This window comes from Oryza sativa, chromosome 8 (genome assembly GCF_034140825.1).
Source record: "Oryza sativa Japonica Group chromosome 8, ASM3414082v1".
NCBI classification, from domain to species: domain Eukaryota; kingdom Viridiplantae; phylum Streptophyta; class Magnoliopsida; order Poales; family Poaceae; genus Oryza; species Oryza sativa.
This window is the reverse complement of record NC_089042.1, coordinates 1,817,980-1,823,547: the sequence shown is the minus strand read 5'-3', so window position 1 is coordinate 1,823,547 and position 5,568 is coordinate 1,817,980. Positions and strand designations below refer to the sequence as shown.

The window sequence follows — 5,568 nt, the reverse complement described above, 5'->3', positions numbered from 1 at the left end:
AGTTTTTAATTTTCGGATTTTTTTTCGCGATTTTTCCTTTTCATGTGCGGTCGACTTAAGCGCCCGTACGCAAGAAACGGATTTTCACATGCGACTGCGTTAACTGCATGCGAAAATTGGATTTTTCACATACCTTTTGACACATGCGGGCCACCCTTCCGTATGTAAAAATCAATTTTGGTCGCATGGAATAATCGTATATGTAGTAGTGAGTGAAGTTTATCCGGGTTTCAAAATATTTTTGGATCAACTACTGCCAATGCCATGCCAAATTTTAGCCTTTTGTAAATAAGTTATATAAGGTGAGCAAGGCTCCATTTGTAAATAAGTTTTTAAAGGTACACGCTAGCGCTGATACAATGTCCACTCATGGGTGTTGAGATCCAGGGTGGTAAAGTTTGAGCGTGTCATATCAGGTATTATATAGGGTGTCGCATGTGATGTTCGGATACTAATAAAAAATTAATTACAGAATCCATAAGTAAACCGCGAGACGAATTTATTAAGCCTAATTAATCTGTCATTAGCAAATGTTTACTATAACACCACTTTGGCAAATCATGGAGCAATTAGGCTTAAGATTCGTCTCGCAAATTCATCGTAATATGTGTAATTAGTTATTTTTTAGCCTATATTTAATACTTCAGATAGGTGTTAAACGTTCTATGTGAGAAGGTGAAAAATTTTGAGGTGGGATTTAAACATGGCCTCAGTCATCTCAGAGATTTCTTACTTGCCCATGATTCATCTGCCTCACACACATATATATTTCTTGCTGACGCGTCTCTCTCCGATTTCTATTACTCTTGTTAGATGCTTCGAGCAGTAGGGACAGGAATGGACCCTGATCACTGATCCCCTGGTGGTGCGTACATTACGGCGTCATTAAATTTTGGTAAGTGGCAATGGCATGAGCATGTTTAGTACGGTTTGTTTTATTTTATTAAAATTTTAGTTAAACTAAAATCATAATATCCAGTTTAGAAGATGTATCCATCGCCAAAAAGAACTTAAGATGGTTAATTTGTGTGCTAAACAAAACCGTAGATCGAGTGTACTTTATACGGTGGTAAAAAAATGTGTAAGAAGTACAATTTCAATAGTAAGACCAATCTTAAGAGAACTCAAAACTTGCAAAGTTCTTCACGTAAAAATATGAGCTTTTAATTGTACTTAAGGTATATTAAAAAAATTACTACCAGTATTGAAAAATATTTGATGGTGTTTTGCTATCTTATACACTAGTAATTGATCCGTGCTAACGCTACGGTAGCATTTAGAAATGCAAAATAAATAATTCAAAGAATATATATTTGTTTTCCAATCAAGCATTAAATGAGACAAGTTAAAATTTAAAAACTGAATGACACAGCGAGTTATTATATTGTTAATCTTTAGCCGCATGAGTAAAATAACATCACGACCTCTATCTTTCGTAAAAATCTATTTCGTAATGTACAACTTCACAATTAATGCATAGACATAAAAAAGAATCTAAACCGGATATCACCATCTAATGTTTGATCTATATCTCGTTTATTATAGTATACATTATCTAATGTCTATAATAGTATACATTATCTAATGTCGGAGTGATTGATGTGGTAAGGTAGTTTATCTCGTTTACATGTCCAGACCATCCATCACCATCTGCTAAATTCAAGTTTATAATCTATATCTCATATGACTTCTTTGATCTGGCATGAAAAGAAAATGAGAAAAGGTTTGGAAATCTAAATTTTGCACTGAAAAATAGAACTGAATTTGGCAATTGGGAGAACATATAGTAATTCATGATGAGTCTGCTTCATGAAATCAAGCTGAATACTAAAGCACTTTATTCAGTCACCCAGATCCAATCAGTTTACTTTTCAATCAACCGCCAAAAAGGTCACATACTACACAACTGCTTCATATGGCATGACTACATTATTCATGAACGTCATAATACAAGGAAAATATCTATCACGTTGCAAAGCGGATGGCCGGTGGGGACAAGGGAGGAAGCTGTCGATGGTCTTGATAGCCCACACCAAAAAGGCACCGATGGTGCTGCATAAATCAAAACATTACATGTTATCTCCACAATCTACAATAAGTAACAACATAGCTTTCTTAGATACATATATGCTAAACTTGAAAACAACATAAGCTGCATAACATTTTTAAACTTGTTTGTACATGAAAAACGTCAATGCTTGTTCTGTGCAATTTTTATAATATACCAGTGCATTTTCAAATGCAAGCCATCACCCAAAAGACTCCATTTCAGTGGCAAACTGTCAATGACTATACCTCCATCTATCACGTATTAATCTGGTACTTACATGACACACCTAAGAATTGAAGGTGTGAAGAGATCAGATCGTATACCTCAAAATCAAAATCTTAGTCCTCAATTTGCCACGAGCAGGTTATGTACTGAATTTGCCCACAGCCCCACACAATTCACCCTGGATGCCTGTTTGAATTAGCATGCTCAGTCCTAGTCCACTTGTGCTCCTTCATATTCAGTTTTATGTAAATTTGTACACACCAGGCAGACTCGTACTTTGAAGCAGCCAAATAAATTAATATTTCAGCTAATCCTAAGAAGTAATTCTGAAAATAAAAATAACTTCCTATATGTAGAATTTGGACAAACCCTCTATTCTCTATAAATATACAGATTAGCCACAGAGATGATAAGAATATGTTCTCCTGATCTATAAAAAAGATATCGTGATTAACTCATAATCATATAAGATGACTGTGGTGAGTGATGTCATACATAGAACATTAAAAGCACTAAAAAACAAGCTCACTCTAGGGTGTCGTTCCCCTACTTTAGAAAAAAAAAATCATTTTCCAAAAAAATTATGTTAGTTAAATTTATGGTTTTGAACAGTACAATTAATAGCAACTGGCTATTGGGCACTGGCTGAGCAAATAGCAAAACGGAAAGAAACAGCACTGACAAGTTCAAATTTTATCTCCAACTCTTACTTACAAAACATCAACGGCCTGCAACAAGCAGTCATATAAGCTGAATTAGTTCTTTTCTCCCTTTCTATTTTAAAGTTCTTTGTTCAAGGGATTTAGTCACATAACCTCGAAAAATGCTATTTTCACGCTCTATTTGTTTTTATTATATGACATGTTGGTTGGTTCAAATTGAACTAACAATAATTCCATTACTGTTAATTACAAAGAAGGGAGTATATAAGATATAACAGAAATGTCATTACAAATAATTAATTATCACATACTCAATAGTGAATCTGCATATGTGATAACAATTTGAGGCCACCAAAGAATGTAGAACCAGATGCAGACTACAAACTTGATTTCAAGTATTATTGACGGTTAGAAACCACCAATAGTGAAATAGAACCGGATACAGACTTTATTAATTGAAATTCAGATGATATGAAACAAAAATATTCCAGGTGATGGTATGAGCCATGCAGACTTATTTTTCCTAAGCAGCAACAAAGGATGCACAGGCACAACCACCAGAAACAATTTCTATTCTGAAAGCAAGACCCCATATCTTCCTTGAAATACCCAATAGAAGAGTTGGCTTCATTAAGTGCTAAAAATTATAAGGTGGCTTCAAAAGAAACACAAGCAACAGAGATAGATTGAATTTGTTCTCTTTGAAGCAACTGCAGGCATAAACAATAATACTCTACAGTTTCATTGGGTCTAAACTATTCTTTGCACGTCATATATACGCCCAAAACTTTTTAGCACCATACAAGGATCCTGTTCATAACTCATGCCTAAATCTGACAAATTTGTCAAACAACACAAAGTCAAATTATAATGCAGTTGTCTGGAAGGGATTACGTGATAGCAAGTTGTCTGGAAGCATATGGACTCCTATGCTGCGTGCAGAAAGCATCCAATCCAATGGTGCGATGCAGAATGCGGCTGCTCCCATAGTCATTAGTGTAACAGAATGATCAAAATTAGAATTAATAGCACAAGCAGCAACTGTGAACATTTTGCCTTTACCTGACTGCTCGCAAAAAGGCCATCTTGCACAAATGCAGGGAGCTTCCTCAATTGATCCAACATCAAGGCAAGCAATGGACTGAGCACCAGCATCTGTCCAGATAAAAACATTGCAGGCAACTGAAATAGAACATTAACTTTTCAGCACTAAATTATATAACCTCAACATCTCGATTTTTGCAGCACATCTGATAGCAGAAATTTTTGTTTATCAATATAATGAACATGCTTTGTTGTTCAAAGGGCATAAACAATTTTCAGCGCCAAATCCTATAAGTGTTTCTGTTGTCAGCACGCTGCCCGACAGGATAGGACGCCGCCGCCATGGGAGCCGACCGCCAGGATGCCGCCGACGTGGGGGCATCAGCTGATCAGCACACACCGCCGCCTGCCGCCTGGGGAGGGATGTCGCCGGAGATGGGGTCCTGCTGATATGGGCAGCAGCAGCAAGCCGTGGGAGAAGGGGAGAGAGACGAAGAAGACGAAGAAAGTCGTGGGAGAAGGGGAATATCGCTGCCTCCGCGTGAGACAGGAAGACGACGAGAATTTAGAGAATATAGCACTCAATTCGCACGCCTTATAGATTTTACTATCCAATCTGCATACCTTGATTAATATAGCATTAGGATTGCAAACCGGGAATCCTCCCCGTCGGTCGCTCGGTGGGGGGGGGGGGGGGATCGGGCGCTCCCACCCAAACGATGGACGCGTCCGCTGGCCCCACCCACGTGTCTCTGCCCCCACCCTGCTATGTGTACACCACATACTCCATTGCAACAAATCACCCACGTATTTTGGAAACTCTCTATTAAGGGAATTCGTTTTATCGTTTCATTTTTTGTTCCACAAAAAATATTTCACCTAGTGTACTCATAATGTTTCACTATGTATAGATCTAATGTTGCAGTGAATTGAAACATTCTTTTGCAATAAATCACCGACATATTTGTTAACAACCAAATTTGATAATTCAAGTATCGGAGATGAAGATAAAACCGAAGCGGAATCCAAGATGGAGATCGTTCTGGGAACAGAGCAAGAATCGGCTGCAATCAGAGTCGGCAGAGTTCGAGTCAGACAAGGTTAGCCGATTAAGCCGATTCCAACAATATGACTCGATACACATTGTCAGGTTGAGTTAATGTGCTTCATGTGGATTGCCATGCACGGATTAAGTCTTGAGAAGGTAATTGTATCTATCAATTAGGATATTTTATGTAATTTCCTTAGAGATAAGTTTGAGCAAAAGTCTGCCGCAAAGACTTATGGTATCTTAGAGTTTGTTAGAGATAAGAGTCGTGTCCGACATGGACATATTTTGTAATCTCGGGTATAAATAGACCCTGAGCCCCATGTAATTGATCTAACACACGTTCAATAACAATCTCGGCGCATCGCCATCCTTTTACTTTCGTTTTGTTTCGACGAGTTCCTGCTGCCGGGTTGAGCTGCATCGGTTTCGATCTTCAACTAGAGGTAAAACTTGTTATGGCGGCTTGCGTTCTCGGGATTAGTGCTTCCATCTTTATGATACTCTAATCTTGTTTATATAATTCGTCAAGTTACCAT

The 5,568-nt window shown here is 37.7% G+C and overlaps 1 long non-coding RNA gene across 2 annotated transcripts; it reads right to left on the bottom strand.

Moving 5' to 3' along the window:
* Window positions 1-1,817: 1,817 nt before the first annotated feature.
* LOC107281992 (uncharacterized) lies at window positions 1,818-4,711 on the bottom strand. Of its 2 annotated transcripts, XR_010734339.1 has the most exons (5): window positions 4,606-4,711; window positions 4,000-4,119; window positions 3,832-3,915; window positions 2,374-2,461; window positions 1,818-2,052 (listed from the first exon to the last, which is right to left on the bottom strand). It is a non-coding gene; the product is annotated as an uncharacterized lncRNA (long non-coding RNA). The 2 variants fall into 2 exon arrangements; XR_001548135.3 differs by lacking the exon at window positions 4,606-4,711 and having other exon boundaries at window positions 4,000-4,578.
* Between the last annotated feature and the right edge of the window lie 857 nt (window positions 4,712-5,568).